At 42.8% G+C, this 17,748-nt stretch overlaps 1 protein-coding gene across 5 annotated transcripts in view; it reads right to left on the bottom strand.

Annotated features, from left to right (window-relative positions):
* The window catches only part of EPS8 (epidermal growth factor receptor pathway substrate 8), a 129,833-nt gene extending 118,007 nt beyond the window's left edge, over positions 1-11,826 (bottom strand). For 2 of the 5 annotated variants that reach the window (XM_058852881.1, XM_058852886.1), the window contains exon 1: positions 10,233-10,386. The gene's annotated coding sequence lies outside the window, so the exon portion shown is untranslated. Of the gene's footprint in view, positions 1-1,936; positions 2,082-10,232; positions 10,387-10,766; positions 10,964-11,282 lie in introns of those variants that run through there. The other 3 variants (XM_058852882.1, XM_058852883.1, XM_058852884.1) reach the window with 3 other exon arrangements.
* Positions 11,827-17,748: the final 5,922 nt, after the last annotated feature.

Here is a 17,748-nt window from a genome sequence, read left to right as displayed (position 1 = left end):
ATCAAAGTGAACCTAAAAAAGGACCTCCCCAAAACTCCCATGGATTCACCACACAGGCTAACATGGCCTTGAACTCTTAAAACCTGCAGTGCAAACAAGTGGCTCAGTCTGCCAAGTGAGCAAAAAATGATGACACAGACAAGTACACAGTGGTTCAGAAAGTGAGTTTACAGAATTTATCCAGTGAAACATGAAGGACAGAAGCAGGATCACCTGCTTTTAGCCTATGAAGCTTTTGGGGAAAAGGTGTGTATCTGGAGGAAGAAACATGGATTGCATCTGTTTTGTGCCAAAATATATAGAATTTTTTATATATATACACACACAAACAGCAGCATCTAGAGGGTTGCACCACGTTCTGGCATTCACATGATTTACACACAAAGAACCACTAAAAATGCACTAATGTACTTAGTGAAAAATGCCAGTGTTTGCCAGGGGCAGGTAGTTTAAATTACTGTGTCTATCTTCCTCTGAGAGGAAAGCCAAGGAAACTTGATTAATATTTTTCCACCAGAAATAGAAGGGCAGAAACTCTACTCCTTGGTACACTCTGGAGGTCAAACTAGATGATGCAATGATCTCTTGTGGTTTTAAACTGGTTTTATAGATCATCTGACTTCAAAATAGACACAATGTTTAAATAATAACATTCCCCTGAAATTGAGTGCCTGGTACAACAAAACTCCAGTCACTGGCTAAGATCTGGAGGGACTACGACCATGGGAAGATTGGTAACAAACAAAAGGGAAAATGCTGGGTAGATGTTCCAAAATGGAATACTACTGACTCTCCACACCTGACAAGTGATAGATGCTATCTTCTGCTTCAGCTAGGTGCAGATTTCCACAGAATGGAAACAGGAGGTGTCTGTGGTGCAGAACCATACCCAGCTTTGGGCAACGCCACAGCAGCAAGGATCTCCATCCTCACCAAGAGGCACAAAAGCCACCGTGTCCCATGCAACAGGAGCCTGTTCCTGGCTCACTGGAATTGTTCCTTGCCAGCTACACCCCTGTTCAAATTGCCACAAGCACAACCCAACCCAGCAAACCTCACCAAGCTGCATGAACTGCCTGCAAGTCCACTGGGTATCACCTAATTCCATGAGCCACCGAGTACACGAACAATGGGAATCAGATTACTGTGCTCATATGTTTTGACAACAGCAATTTCATTCTATTTATTATGATAATTCATAAAGCACCACCAAACGCAGTGCAGAATCTCTTATGAAAATAATTACAGCCTTGTAATGCAGGATCTCGTTGAAGCACACCATTAATTCCTTGACAGTCAGGGAACAAGCCAAAGACTTTCTGCAAATGAAGGATTAGCAAGGTCTCAACACACATTTCCTTGCACTTAAAATGTGCAAGGAGCAGACCTGATTCAATCAGCATTTCATATGATGCTTTAAAACGATAGCCCCCGAGGCAGATCTTTTTTGTACTTCAAAAGATAGTTATACTGCTCTATGTTACAGTCTGGGGCAACAGAAAAATGAAATTCCATCTAATTCTTCTACCACTGTGTACACTGAGCATAAAATAGTTGCTCTTTCCCACGGCTGTCAAAAACCCCCAGACTTTTATTCCCAACGAGGTGTCACCAGTCTCACACGAAGAGAGAACAGCTCTAATACAATGCTGTGAATTGTCTTCCACTTGGCCATTGAAAATATTTGGAGCAGTAACCTTTTCTGAACCTACCATTCAGCATTTGGGTTGTCTCCATATGTGCCTCAGGGCTATATTGCTCTGTGCTTTTAAAGTGCTTCTATTTCTATGCAGAACAACTTTGTGGTTGTAAATTTTAAAGTAGTTTTTAAAGTAAGATTTGCCTAAAACTGAAAAAAAAATAAAATGGAAAAAGGGCTGGGGACTTTTCTTCTTGATGTTTAATAACGTTCAAAGTTGTCTGAAAATTTGCTTACCTATAATCATAAAGGACTGAGTATGTTCCCTGCTTTGCATCCTCTCTTGTTTTCCAAGTCCTTGCAGTACAGCCACTATGAAATCATGATCCAGATTTGTGTGACCTCTCCAGAGCCTCAGCTAACTCAGGTCTTCATAAGTAGAACTGATCCAGAAGCTGCTAGGAAACATCCCTTACAAATAAAACCAGCATTTTACTAAATATTAAAATATGATTAGAAACAGATTACTTGCAAAAGGAAGTTTGACAGACCAACATAATAAATTAGGACCCCCTAAAACCCACCAGAAATATCTGCCAATGTCCAAACCAAGATCTCATAAAAAACAATTAAGAATGCTGAAAGAACTCGCAGAAGATGCTGCATTCTTCCAAACTTTTCCATCTTATCTCAAATGTTTACAGTAAAAAGAACAGAGATGTTTTCTTCAAACCAGTTTTTATCAATCCTCTCCAACATTCAAGCAGCACAATATTCTTCTTTTAATGCAACCAAGTAACCCCCTGTGAACCTTAGGAGATGTTTGCAAAATAATTGTTCCCCCTCACTGCTCCTTTGTTATTACTTTATTTTTTCCACAGTCTTATTACTTCAGGCAAAAATAACTTAGAGATATTATCATCCATTTAGCAAAACAAAATTCCCCTGAATTTATTTTCTTTCAAGTTAGACTTTTACAATTAAATTGTACATTAGAGCTAAATCTAATGATTTGCAACCCGGCTGAAACTGATTGGCTCACTAAGTCTGCAGTTTAATTCTTCCCCCTCTCTCATTTTGCTAACTAGAAGAGAAATGAATCTACCTTCCAGCCTGTTGGAATCAATCTTCTTTTCTCTTTCTCACAATTTATAAGCCAGAGGCTTAAAAAGTGTTCATATCCGCTTTTAACAAGCTGGTTATGTGAGATAAGCACAAGAACATTAATAAAAATAGCTCAGCTTTAAGTCATGAAGGTTTTACAAAAGTAGACCTTAAAAAAAAATAAATGGTAAAGGCCAATTGTGATTTATACCATGTTACATTTCTTACACTACCAATTATCAATCATCTCTAAAAGATCCCCTTCTTTTATATGCCAGAGTCATAAAAGCAAATGCTGCCAGCTCATTCCTAATCTGGGAGACACTGCAGAGCACAGACAGCCCCCAGTTACTCCTGGGACCTCTAAACACTGGCATGCTGCAAAAGAGGGTTTATTCTCTTCCAGTTATGAACTTTTCCTTTTTTTATTGTAATTTTTTTTTTTTTTTTTAAAGTCCTTCACAAAGATTTCAGCTGTCCCACACACTGTATTTCAGTATGGTCTACACCATCACTTTGCCACCATCCTCAATGTCTGTCGAGTTCACAAAAACTGTATTTAGGCAACAGCAGTACAACCACTGGCTCTGGAACTTTTATTACTTCAATTACAACAAAGCAGCTGGTGGTAATAATAACACTACTTAGCATTTATGTGCTGCTTTATATCTTCAAAAGCCTGTATAAATATTTATAATTAAGCCTCACAAAACTCCTGAGAGTCAGATACTTTTTTTTGTTTATAAATAAGGAAACTGAGGACAGCTGTTTTCCAAAATCGAGATTTTCAGATTATTTTTTAAAAAGGGAATGGAGATGTCTGGACAATAACTTTCAGAGTTATAAAAGGACAGCTTAAAATACTCAAAGAGTCCAGGGGGATATAAACTCTCATGCACTGAGCATCCACCTCCTCCAAAAAAATAAATCAGTGCTGTCCCTGGGAAGACACAGCTCCCTGCTGCCAGCTGCCCTAAGCCTCTTACATGTCAACATTCAGCTTTCATATAAAAAGTGAGAAAAACTGTAAATTCTAAGTAGAAAAGAATTTGTTCTACCATGTATCAAAGGCACTTCTGAGAATATCTTATGTTCATATTCAGTAGGACTATTTATTGAAGAGACTTTTTTGATGTGTATTAGACACCTCTCTCACATAGGGAAAACAAATGCCTACACACACTCTAACACCTCCCAGAAAGGTCTTGAGCTCCAGAACTGCATGATGAGAGCTTAAAATTATTGCCTTGACAAAGTACACAGAATTATAGGGAAGACATGACTTAACCCACAAAGACTTAACTATCCATATAATTTCACTTACAACATTTCCCTCTGAGAACAGCGGATCTGAAATGTTTTAGAGAAGCCATTGGAATAAAGGACAGAAAAGGAGAAAAAGAATTGAGGTTTGAGTGTGCAAAAGCTTTGCTGCAAGAAGCATCATGAAGCTGAACATGGAGCAGTATGTGCAATTAAAGAGTGATGTAAAACAAAAAGGGTAGGGAAAATAGGGGTTAAATAAAGAAAGAGAAGAGAAAAAAAAATACACAACGGGAGACTAAAGTTGTATCAAGACTCAACAGCAGGATGGACCAGAATATGGAGGATGGTGGAGAAACATGGCTGAGACAAGTGGAGAAGGAAGGAAAACCTGAGGAATTCAGGGGCCAGGTGAGAGCAAAGCCCAAGGCAAGGCTCTGGAGGCAGCAGCACTTGAGCAGCCACCAGAAGGGACAGGGTGAGTGCAGGGGAGAAGCTGTGTCTGTCTCTTGGCAGAGACAGGACATTTGTCACCCAGGGATGACTTACATAAGAGACATGAAGGCACAAAGTCCAGATTCCTCACGCTGTCCTGCCCTCTCCATGTGAGACAGCACCAGGAGGCTAATTACCAGTTAGCCCAGATTTATTAGCCTGTTTGCTGCTGAAACAGAAGCAGATCCCATCCTCTACCTCCCAGCCCTGGACAAGACTTTATCCCTGAACACATGAGAAGGAAGCAGAAAGATGAAACATTACACTAAGGGTTTCGAGAGCACAGGATGAATTGCAAAGCAATAAATAATGCTGGAAGCGGAGCAGAGGATAAATAATTCCACTTTGGGAAAAGCAAGTCTGAGATGAGATTGAAGGGAAAGAAGAAATCACATGTATTTAATACACAGCCTGCCACCCAATTCCCAATGTGAAACACAGATGTGTATTTTTATCTCCAGCTGAAGGCAGTACAATGCACTCACTGCCTTCTCAAGACATGTTGTGCAAAGCTGAAAATTACTTTAGTACAAATGGTTGACTCTTCCACGCCATTTTTTTAAATGGCACAGAAGATCATCAAGCTAAATTTTAATGCCACATGATATCACAAACCCCTCAAGTTGTAACTCCATTTCCTTGCCAGATCATTGAGTTCTCCGTGTATCCCAGTGCATAAAACAACGTACAAGACAAATGTCTCACTCTTTGTACAAAGGTCTCACATTCACATGCTCTGAGTAATAGAACAGCTCATTCAAAAATATTTTTATGATGCACACTGGATTCTCACAGGCACTGGACTCTTCAGTGAATCCCTGCATTAAGCAGATACCTAACACCCAGAAACAACAAGTCTTTCTAAGCCCTTACAGAGCAGGGGAAAAAAAAAGCTTTCTTCAGGCCAATTACTTCAAATTGTATTTTACACTGGAAACAAAGAGATCTTTGTCTCAGGAATTAGAGAAAACTACACCTCAGACACACTGTGGAAACAGATAAAAAGATCAGTGGCCTCGGAAGAAGGAAGAGTACATTAGAAGGAAGAGCAAAGTCCTCAGTTTTCATGAAAGGAGCATTCAGAGGGATGAATTCAGCCCTCTCAACCACCCCAGAATGAAAGAACGTGCTCATTAACCAAAGTTCACATTTCAGGTGAAAGACAATTCGCTAAGACCATTAAGTGAGCAAAACACAGCAACATCAAAGTCAACCTAAAGTCAAAACATTGACAACATTTGGATAATCTTGTATCTCACCAGGTATTTGCAAGTATTGAAGAGCAAATGAAGCATGAGCTCATATATTTCTCATGTTTTTTAGAGCAAGTTTGATACAGCTGTTTTGGTGGTGAAAACCATTTCCTAGTGGGTGTGGGTTTATCTAATGGACAACAAACAGGTCCTGCTGACATTTCACTTGCAGCCCCTCTTTGCACTTGAGAACTTCTGGAGGGTGAGGACAGGGGATACTGATAGAAGCAGCAATCCTAGTGCCTGATTTTGGTCAGAACTTTAAAAATGCTTTTACATCCAGGAGCAGAAACCAAAGTAATAAATACAAATCCGCCAGGAGACACTTCTTTATTTTCCAGTTACAAACATTCCCAGGCTACAGACAATAAGAGAAACTCTTGTAGTACTTTTAGTCTGAAGCATCCAGCAGCTACAGCAAACTCCAGCCCCAAGAACCAGCTCTGGCAGTTTCATAATTAACTCAGCTGAATAGAGCTCTCCTGCACTCATGGAAAGCTTGAAAGGAATCAGGTGTTCCCTTACCTGCAGGAGTAACCTATAAAATCCAGAAAAATCCATGAATTGTAACGTTTTGGTTTAGTAAAAGACAAATCCTCTCTCTCTCTCTCATGTAAAACCAATGCATTCGTAAAAAGAAAAAGAAAACAAACAAAAAACCTAAACCAAAATAAAATCAATGATGAAACAAAAAAATAAAAAGACCAAAAAACCCCAAACAACCACTTTATCTGTATTAAACTTTTTTGAGTTACTGGACATTCATAACACCTACCCTCACTCAGAGATACTATTCTCAAAATCATTAATTATTATTAAATATTCTGTTGAAAAACTCAATGTTTTCACAGTATTCCAGGAGAATGGTTTAATCATTTTTGTGTTTATACTGGGGTTTTTTGCTATTTTTTTTTTCCCTCTGTAGCTTTCTAGAGAACCAAACAATTTCTGTGGTTGGCCAAAGTGACAACGAGAGTGAGGCTTTAAGAACAAAGGCAAGTAGGATTCCCTGTCACACCACCACAGTAATGAAGACGCCTGTCACGCATCAGAAAACCACACAACAGAAAATCCCACAGAAATGGATAACTTCGTGGAAAATACTAACTCTGCACCTTTGAGGCTAGGGACATCTGCTAACTTTGTTCAGGATGTACAAGGTTGCTGAAGTCTATTCATCAAAAGACAAAAGTAATAAATGCAAAGACAGTAATTTGTAATTTGCTATTTCCATGTCAGATCTTAACCCTGTGGAGATTCACAGCATGCCTAACTTTAATTACCGAGACAGTGGCATGGAGAGGGAAGGGAAGAAAGGACTGGAGGCGTTCAACCAGTAGCAATTCAAGGCCCTGAGTCTGCTAATATCTAAAAATGTTACTAAAACTGATGTTACAATCAAAGGCATGTGTTAGCGATTGCAGGCTCACGGCCACAGCTCAAAATGAAACAGATGCTAAAAAGCAAATGCTAACCAACATTTCCATTTGTGATTCGTTTTTTTTCATCCCCCACTGTCAATGACACAAAATTAGGAAGAAAAAAAAAGAAGAAAAAACCAAAACAGATGTGGAGGTTGCTGCTTCCCACATCATCATGGTCTCTCCAAAAAGGCTGTGACTCCCTGAGTGTCAAGAGCTGTAAAAGACACCTTGCCTTAACATTCCATTTCAGTGACTGCAGAGCACTGTTTTATAAACAGTTTTGCAAATGTTTTCTACACACACCCAAAACAGTGTCACTGACTTAGGTGAAACTTTCAGTGACTTTATACCTAAATTCCTCCACGGTCACTCAGGACTGCACTAACAGCTGAAGTTCATGGCAAAACAAAGTTCAGATGACAGCCACCAGCTAACTTTGAAATTCAGGGTAGAAAACTGAAATTCCTAGGTATCAGACTTAAATCAAAAGCTGTACAAAACAGAATATCATTGTTTTGGATGAATAAATTGAATGAGTTAAGATAAAATGGCACCAGTTACAGCCCCTCCCCAAAAGCAGGGATTCTAGTTTCTTCTGCTTTGAAGTATTTAATAATGGAAAAACGAGAGAACTAGCACTGAAAACAAGAAGTGGGCCTCTTATAAACCGAATTTTCACATTGAAAAATATGCTTTGAATGGAGATAGAAGGATCAGGCCACGCACAATGCACAGCTCCAAGGTGTGAAATGTCTTTTCTTTCTGGCCAGCAGCCCCACAGCAGAGAGAGGAGACTGGAGGGGTCACAGACCAAAGGGCTTCCTTTTCCTGTCTGGCACAGCCAAAAGCTGTCCTTGAAAAAAAATCTTGTGCACTGACTAATTATTTGCTGTATAAGAGATGCAGGAATTATAATCAGGAATACAAGAGCAACAAGTGGTGGACACTGAAACCAAAGCTAGCAAGTGCTTTATTAGCTCAGTCTCTGTCATGTGGACTTCAAGACTTCTCTTATCTCCCCACAGTAGCCCAGAACCAAAGACTTCTTATATATTTAAATCTATTTTGACCCTTGGGGCTTCAATTATTTGACTTCAGATGTTAGATTTTAATAAGCTGTCACCCGCAGGGGAAAAAATGAAGTAATTAATGTGACTGATTTGCCATTTACAGCTGGACTATGGACAGAAAAAGAAAAAAATCAACCATATTTCATGAATTTAGTTGTCACCAAGTGGAAAACTTCAGTACTTTTTTCCATCTGTGCATTTCACAGCAGAAGTAACTTCAGATTAATCTTGCCCTCTCTATTACTGCTGTATATAACTAGCACCTAATCATTACTGGGTGTTACCTCCCTCCAAATAAATCTGATGGGACGCTTTGTCTGCTTTCAGAAGTGCAGAATGGCTCAGGATCATGCATTTGGAGCTAGGAGGAGGCACAGCTCAGCACCACAACCTCCACGAGCGTGTGACAGCACAAGCCAGCTGGACAACTCGAGTCCAAAGCCACTTCCATTTCCAGCAGCTGCTCCCCTGGAGCCTTGAGCACAGTATCTCATTACCTGAATGATAATAATGCCACACTCCCCGTGAACTGTGAGGCAGGAGGAGATACAGGGCATCTCCCTTGCACCTTGGAAACTCTGCAAGCTCTTTGCAGTCCCCACCGCCCTCTCACCCAGAGGAAAACACCAACTCACAGCCAGCCTGGCCCAGGAGAGGTTTCTTCTCCTCAGAGGGCAGGGTTGCAGCGTTTCCATGGGTATTCCAGGGAAAGGAGGCTGCCACACAATGCTGATGAACTATTTCCAGTTGCTAACAACAAAAATGGTCATTTTGATGTTCTCCCATGTCAGCAACTTTTGTAGCTGACATATAGACATTGCACAATCACAAACGAGAAGAGAGACAGTCAATAGGAAGGGAGGAGGACCACATTTCTGATGATGGAGAAGAGTAATTAAAATATGATCTATGCTGCAAAGGCATGCCAGAGCCATCACTCGGTTAATATTTCAGCAGACACAACGCAGAGGAGCAAGACTTTTACCTTCAGTACTTCACCTCAAGTAAACAAAGCAGACTCCACCAAAGGTCACACCACTCTGGAGGGTGCAAGATTCACTGAGCCAAGGCAAAGCACAATTTCTGAGTGGGAGGATTGGTTCTCAAACAACATCCTTAAGAAAAACCTGTTCCACCCTTTCTTCTATTGCCTGCTACTCGCTGGTTTGAAACCATACTTTAGTGGAAGCTCAACATCTCGCTTTTCGTGGATAGAATGCAAGCCCTACTGAGGTCGGGGGAGGGCAGGAGCACCTTAAATTATTCCTGAAAATGTCACGAACCTGTTTTCCAAGGTGTGCCCAGGTCACTCGCACTCGGGCAATGCGTAAGGGAGTGATGTCGATGAGAGGGGCAGAAGGAGCAAAGGCGGCAGGGAAAGTTACCGGAGAGAATGAAAGGGCTGAACAGCGGGGGAGATGAAAGACAGCAGGGGAGAGCACCAAACACACGCGGGCATCCAACAGGATTATCCCACCCCAAAGCTGCTCTTTGCCCGCTACCAGCAACAGAGACGGCAAAGCCGGCTGAACCACGGGGGGAAAAAATACCCCGGGGGGGACTGAAAGACGAGTCAGCTGGCAGAAGGTGAGGCAGGAGGAGGGAGGGCAGGGGCACGGATGGTGGCTCCGCCGGGGATGCCCAGCCCGGCGGTGCGAGCAGGTGCGGTGGTACCGCAGCGATAGGAGGGGAAAACACACACACACACACAAACACACACACAAACACACACACACACACAAACACAGCTTCCTGGGTGTACAGCCAGGCGGGGGGAGAGCTGCAGCAGCCACCACTGTCCCCGTGGGGCCCGGGAGGGACTTCTCAGCCCCCCCCTTGTCCGAGCGCAGCGCCCCCGGGAGCGGGGACAGGCCCGGGGCAGCGCCCCGCAATCCGCCCTGCCCGGGAGGCTTTTGGGGTCGTGGAGCAACCCGGGGGTCTCGATGCCAGGAGGAAATCCCATCCCACCCCACCAGCCCCTTACCTTGCCCCGAGTCCTCCTCCCGGGCCGGGGCCGGCGGTGGCCGCGGGGCTCCGGGGCTCCGCTCCGAGCAGCCAACAAAGTGCGGGAGCGGGGCGGGCTCCGGGCAGCGGAGCAGCGAGCGGAGCGGAGCCGAGCTCCCTCTGCCGGGCACCCGCCCCGCCCCGGCCCCGGCCCCAGCTCCGGCTCCGGCCCCAGCTCCGGCACCGGCTCCAGCCCCGGCTCCAGCTCCGGCCCCAGCTCCGGCTCCAGCCCCAGCCCCAGCTCCGGCTCCGGCCCCAGCCCCGGCTCCAGCTCCGGCTCCAGCTCCGGCTCCGGCCCCAGCCCCGGCCCCGGCTCCAGCCCCGGAGCGGCAGCGCGGAGCTCTGCGGGCTCTGGAGCCGCCTCCCTCCTCCCGCTCCCCGGGAGCTCACGCCGTGCAAAGGTGCTGAGAGCCCAGCCGGAGCCGGGCTGAAACGCGGGAGTTTAACACCGCCGTAAGCGCTTACCAAAAAATAATAATAAATTATTAAATACGAGGCCACACGCAAAACCTACCACGACTCCAAAGCAACATCCTTCCCTGAAGAAGTAGGTGCAGCTAAACCACCTTTGGAACGACTGGTCTATGAGAACAAAAGTCTTGAAATCCCGGATGAAATCTCCCAGCTGTTTATGTTGTTTCCATCTGGCACCGCGTTCCTCCCCACTCTGACAATTTACACGTGGCTTTCGCTGGGAGCGGGGCAATGAATGGTCCCTATGGCACGCCTGCAGGTAGCCGGAGTCCTCACCCTACACTTCAGGCGGGATTGCTATAATGAGCCACTTCCCCTCCTAAAACCACGCTGTTCCACCAGAACCTGTTTCCACTGATTTCTCTTTCAAATAAGTTTTTGCCTTATGTGCCTTATTTCTCCAGAAAAAAGGGAGAAAGCATAAATCTTTTGACAGCAGCGGACCTATGAAAAGAACCTCTATTCAGGTGGTGTATAGGAGAGCTAAGCTGATTTTTGAGGTTCTGCTCCCGATTTTTGATAGGATTCAATTGCCATTCCAGAAAGATTTACACACCTGTTTAATTCCGTTCCCGAGGCTCCTTGCAGGCTTCACCAAGATCCCTTAGGAAGATCAGAATCATAATCCGGACCAAACAGCCCTTTCCACTGTGTTATCCAAACCGAGCAACAGGTCCTTTATGCTACCAAGTTTCTGTGATTCCAGGCCCTCTCCAAGAAACCTGCGGAGGAAAAGTATAAACTAAGGAAGGAGCAGCTGCTTGCTGAAATTTCCACTCAGTTCCAAGAAATGAGACTTGGCAGGTCCTTGCTTTTTATAACACTCCATGACTCATTTGCAGAAGCAGGTGAAGTCAGAGCCATCACTGCCAGAGTCCTGCCCCTGACGGCTTCTCCAGGGAGGACACGGATTTTCCCGATTTTGAAACAAAAGTGGACAGGATGATATTGCTCAGCTACTGTTTGCAGGAGTTTGGTTGCTGAATCTCTTCTTGAGCGCTGCTATTCCATCCTTGACCTGGTGTTTGCCAATAAATCTTCCTGCAGTAAAGTCTGAGCTCTCCAAAGGGGTTTTTTTTCGCCAGGTTCGGGCTGAAGGCAGGGGCAGCAGGCAGGCGTGAAGCTCACTGTGGGCTCCTGAGAGGCAGGAGAGTAACCCGAGCCTGCAGATCAGGCTGGGAGAGGTGGGGCCTCACTGCACAATTGCTTAGGAGTTCACCTTAACCCTGCTTTAAAGGAAAAAAACAGAGACAGAGAGAAAGAAAAGCAGTTCAGCCAGCTTCCCCCTCCTGGCTCGGAGCTGGCAGAGCTCCTTGTCGTGCTGCATCTTCTACCTGCTCTGTCTTTGCTATTTTTCTGGTCCTGAAAGTCCTCCACAAGACAGGAAAGTGCAAAAAAAAAGTTAAATAAATCCACTTCAGTGTAGCCAAACAAATATTGAGATATGCTTCCCCACTTTGTTTCCAGCAAAACTTCAAATCTTAAAGAATCTGATTATGGAGAGGCTACCTAGGTAATTTCTGTGAAAGAAACTTACAGGAACACTGACATATCCAAATTATGGCAGATGCCATACACACACACACACACACACACACACACTCCCTAGGTAAATAACAGAAATTGATACTTAAAAAATGATTACCCCATGAGAGGTAGAAATAAATAAGAGAGATTTTCTTAAATAAAGGGTTGGGGATGGCTTCAGTCCTTGGCAGTGATAAACAGTGCTTCTCTTCCCCCTTTTTCCTGGACAGAAGCCCAAGCCCACCCCCTGCTCCAATTCCCCTTAAAAAAGGACAGAACACAAATGCAGAAGACCACTGTGGGCTGATAATTTTGTTTGCTTTCACTTGGAAAGAAAACATTTTAAAGGAACAGAGACAGCAAAGAGGAAAGAAAGTGGGATGTGAGAAGGAGAGAAGGATAAATGGGATAAAGATTTGGGGAAGAATAAATTCTGCTTCTGTTCTCTATGACTTTTCTTCGAGATGTGTGCAGTAGGTGTGGACATTTTTAGAATAATTTTGCATGAGTATGAAGTTCATATTGCTGCAGAAAGGAAGCCAGAACATTGTAACACAGGGGATGAAGAAGGCATTTCACCAATGTTTGTCTGCTTGGGGAAAAGACAAAACAGGCCAAAGAATTTCCTTCTGTTGGAGATCAGCCTTTCTGGCTGAGTCTCTGAAGAGACTTTCTGGGCTGGGAACCTGCAGGAGGGTTTACACACCATGAATGACTCGCACAGAGCTCTGGCAGCTCCATCAGAGCCTGTTTGCCGACAGCCCCCTTTCCTGCCTGGAGTGTGGCCAGGCTCCATGGCCCCAGCCAGCAATCTCCTCTGCAGGTGCACACGCTGGGGAACAAACCTGCAGCATCCTGGGGAGCACCTTTGTTCAGCCCCTGCTGCAAGGAGACGGGCAAGGGTTCAGTTTGTGCAGTATTAGCTGCTGATACTGGAATTTCCACTCTCATTGAAAACAGGCACCGCTGTATCCATAGAGTTTTCAGAAGAAAAAATATACAAAGCAAGCCAGAGTCCTCTATTGATTTAAAGGCACGTGCAGCTCAGTGAGGAACAGCAGAATTGTTCCTGATTTAGGTCATAAAAATGCAAGATAAACCCAGAGGAATCCACAGCAAATGAGAGAAATGAAAGAGACTGGCTTTTGGTCCATGCTACTCCATTCTTTATGCTAAGAAGAAAAAAAAAAAACAAAACAACAAATTATGAGTAAAGAAAATATTTATTTGCTGCTTAAGTAAAATTACAGAATATATTTTGCATCATGGCTAAACATGGTACTGTCTAAAAAAACTATGCAGGTAAGAGGATTTGAACAACCATAGAGGTTCTTCTAGTCCCAAAATAATTTGTAGTTCGATTGGGAGTTTCTTCTGGGTGGGTCTGGTTTAAAGTATTCTGCTTAAATATGTCATCTTTTCTGTCATAAATATATGTGTATATATATTTAGACCATTATTAGAAGACACTGAGTGAATGTGACTAATTGTTCTAAATTCAGATTACTATTTGAGTAGCAAATGTATGAATAACGTAATGACCTCAAAATTTGTGAGGTCTAAACCTTTTCAGGGCATTCTATACACTTCTACATTACTTAAGAAGCTACCCAAAAAATTACCTTTGGACAAACCTTCTGATTGGGTTTGATTTCCTAATTTGGGTTGATTTGATTTGGTTTGGGTTTGATTCCCTCGCCCAGAAGATAGAAAAAGGAATGTAAAAAGATTATTTAAAGGCCTCCTCTCTCCTCATTAGCTGATTCCTTTATTGAAAAGCTTGTGATTAGTTGATTAATATGATATTGCAGAAATTAGTTGTAGTTTCTTGACTCACCTTTCTAAGGAAGGTTGATTCAGGTAAGCAAAGTAAAGCAGACCAGAGAGCTACCCACAATCCAAGTATGAAAAAGAAGGAGGAGCTCATAATGTCTGAAATCCTCAGAGAAACTGCGCTCCAGACTCAGTTCTGAACCAGAGGGAAAATGTCTGGGCTGCTCCTGGCTGACTCATACACTCTGTCCCAGGTACAGAGCCAGAGCAGCACAAAGAACTCCCAGAAGTCTCATTTCCACACAAGAAATGACTCTTCAGAAGAGCTCGGGGGTATGGCAGAGGATATATCAGGTGAGAGTGGGGTGTCTGTCAGAGTGCAGTGATGGCATGGGACTCCACAGATGAAACTGCCTCAAAGGGCTGTCATGAGTCATTTTGTGCAAGTTCTAATGAGGGACCACTGTGTACAGCAGTGTTGTTACAGAAAGAAAACAGTCAATTGTTTCCTCATGGTCCTTATGGTGCCGGCATTCCCAAGTCAGGGAACATGGGGTTACATCTCCTGGGAGTTCTGGTCTCTGTTTAACATCATTTGGAGTTTGTATCAGTAAATGTACACCTTCCATATTTGTCCCTTAGTCTAGCTGCTAGGGGTTTACAGATTTTTATTCCTTGTTCCTAATTATTGTTACAGCCGTGAGGGAGATGATTTGGCTGAGCTGACTGAGATAAGTGACCCAACTCTTCATCCTGAGCACAAAACTCTCCAGCCTGAAGCTGACTCCACTGATGAGTTAAAAACTTGCCATCCAGCTGTTCCAACTGCTAATTCATCAATTACAAACCATGTAATTTATGACTAGGGCTGAAGTTGAGTGTGTCATGATCAAAAGCCCTGCAGTAAGACAAGGGCCCCGTGATGTTCTGAATTATCTGGCAGTTCTCTTTGCACGTTCCTGGGTGGATTGCAATCAGCCAGTGAAGTAATGCAGAGGACCTTTCTCCTTCTGGAACTATGGGGAGTGCTGCCATTTATCTCAGAAGGAACAGAATCAGCTCCAAACCCTTCATTTGTGCATTACTTAATCTCTGTACTGAGGACTGGTTGGCTGACACTTGGATTTGGAAGTCAAAGACTCTATCCTGAGAGAAACCTGAGCTGCAAGAAACCTTTGCCATAATTTGGGCAAAGCTCAGCACGTTTGTGATTGCCAGAGTTTGATCTGTCACCTCTCAAGAGCGACACTGTGTTTGATGAATGAGACTCTAATTGAATTCAAGCAAATAAATTGCAGGTTATAGAGCAAGCTGAAATGAAAAAGAAATGTTCTTACACATTTTGATGCTTCCATTTTCCTATCTTACAGAGACAAAAAAGAAACAAGACATAGACAATCAGTCATTTTATATCCACGGTCTGCTATTTATAGGGAAGATATGTTTTATTACAATTGGATCTTTATTGATAGAGAGATAGAGCATTAAACCTCAGATATTTATCTTTCCTTATATCTCCTATTCATAAGCAAAGAAAGAGGGCAAGCACAAAAAATATATTTGTAACTACTAGAAACAAAATCATTTGTTTTGCCAGAATTTATAGAAGTTTCTGGCTTTTCATTTCTCTTCTAGGGTTTTGAACTCTACTTCTGTGCTGGAGGGGGAACAGTCTTTTAACCAGGTGGCTCATCCCAAAGCCTTCAGAGTTCTTGAGTCAAACATTTAAGATCAATACATTTCTTTAATAATCACATTGATAAAAAAGATGCACTTCAATTTGGATTTGGGGTTCAGAGATTTCACGTTTCCTAGCAGAAATGTCAGAGGAAGAGGCTTTCTTCTTGTAACAAATAAGGATTTGAGGCATTCACAGGATGAAGTTAAGCTTCTGAAAAACAATCAAATAGTACTACCACAATAATAAAGAATAATAAAGAATACAAAATTACTTTGTAAACTGTTTTTTTTTATTGTTAATTGTGCTGAACTTTTATTTTGAAAATAATCGTCCTGGTTCCTGTTTTTAAAGGCAGAAAGGACTTGTTCAACTGTCCAAACTGATTAGATAATGTGCTGGTCACCTGAAATTCTGCATTTGCATATACTTGCTTAGTTCTCATTGAAGAATTATTTCATTAGCTGAGAAAGCTAATTAATAATGCTGATATCAATTTTTTGGTTCCATAGGTCGTGCCACAGACCTCAGAATCTCCTCACAAACTCAATCACAGATTTTCTTTCCTACAGAAGGTGCCCATGAGATAGATTTATTTCCATCCAGTTTTCAGATAGGAATATGTAATGTCCAAGTTGATAATTGCTTCAGTCTATGACAGATGTGGCAGGTCTGCATTACTTGATCTTGCCTTAAGGCACCCCAGGTCCCGTGGTAATATCAGCATTTGAGACACACATGCTACCAAATCAAAGAGGGCCTTTCCTGAGCTTGTTACAAGTAAGAAACAGCTAACAATAATTAAAAGGGAGATCAAACTCTGTAATTGTTATGCTCATTAGTTGGCTAGTGATGGATTTCATACTGAGGTGGTCACAACTATTTGCTCAAGCTATTCTGAGGCAAGAAGTTGCCAACCACAGCACACCTTCTGCTTTCTTGACCAGAAATGGCTGAGGCATGGAAAAAGTATTTGGGAAAACTGGAGATCACTGCCTTTTACCAGAGCTGGATGATTGAGAGGTCTTTGAGAGCACTGTGCTTCAAGGGCTATCCTACCATCAACTTGTTTAGCTGAATTTAATTTTCCCTTAGTTCTAGAGCTCAGCAAAATCACATGGCAGAATCATATGTTACAGCCATATGGCATAGTAATTTTTATACAGATAGCAGCAACAAGCTGATAGTCTGTGTATTCTGACATATTTATAGCCCTGGTGTAATGATGCAGGAGGACAGCAGTAGCTTCCAGAGCAGGGACATGAGATGCAGTCCAGTGAAGTATAGGCACAGGCTGCTGCTAAAGATTTCAGGGTGATAAACCCTTCACCCAGTGAATGAGCCAGGCAGAGCTTATTTTATATTAATTAGATAATTTGGATGTGAATATTTGTGTACTGCCACTGTATCACAACTAATTAACTATGTGTTGTGTATTAGTTTAGATGTTAAGATCTTAATTAGACTAAAAAAATCCTTGGCTTGTGCGCTCCTCCTTCGCCAATAACAAGATTTTGCACATAAAACTCTCTCCATCAGTCCTTCATGTTCTTCCTTTCCTTTACACTGGGATGCCACAAAACTTTTCCCAGTCCTTTGTGAGTAAGTGTGCTCACTGACACAGTGATGGGCCCAAATAATTTCTGTGGTCTCTAGGGGCAGTAAGAGGCCAGCCTTTTGACCCCCAAAAATCAGAGGTGTGATCTTCAATACAGCCAGCCCCTGCCCTTGATATGCCCATCAATGGCCCACTGTGCATGTGAGACTCACAGAGCTCAGCTCCCCTCCATTCCCCTCTGAAGCCAGGGAGCAGCAGCACTCCACCTTCCCCCCACCACCCTACACACAAGGGGAATGTTGGAGTCTGGAATCCAGAGTGTGTGCCCTTGTTCCTAATACTTAGTTATAAGATCCAGAAAAACACTGAATTTCATATCATATGAAATTCATGAGCGTGTTTTCATGGTGATACATGAAAACAAATGTTAAAGTTAGATGAAAAAAGCTAAAAGTGTGTGTAGATTAGAAAGTTTTTTTAAATCAC

This window comes from Poecile atricapillus, chromosome 18, assembly GCF_030490865.1.
Source record: "Poecile atricapillus isolate bPoeAtr1 chromosome 18, bPoeAtr1.hap1, whole genome shotgun sequence".
Lineage (NCBI taxonomy): Eukaryota > Metazoa > Chordata > Aves > Passeriformes > Paridae > Poecile > Poecile atricapillus.
The sequence above is the reverse complement of the archived record's forward strand: the minus strand, read 5'-3'. Positions and strand labels throughout refer to the sequence as shown.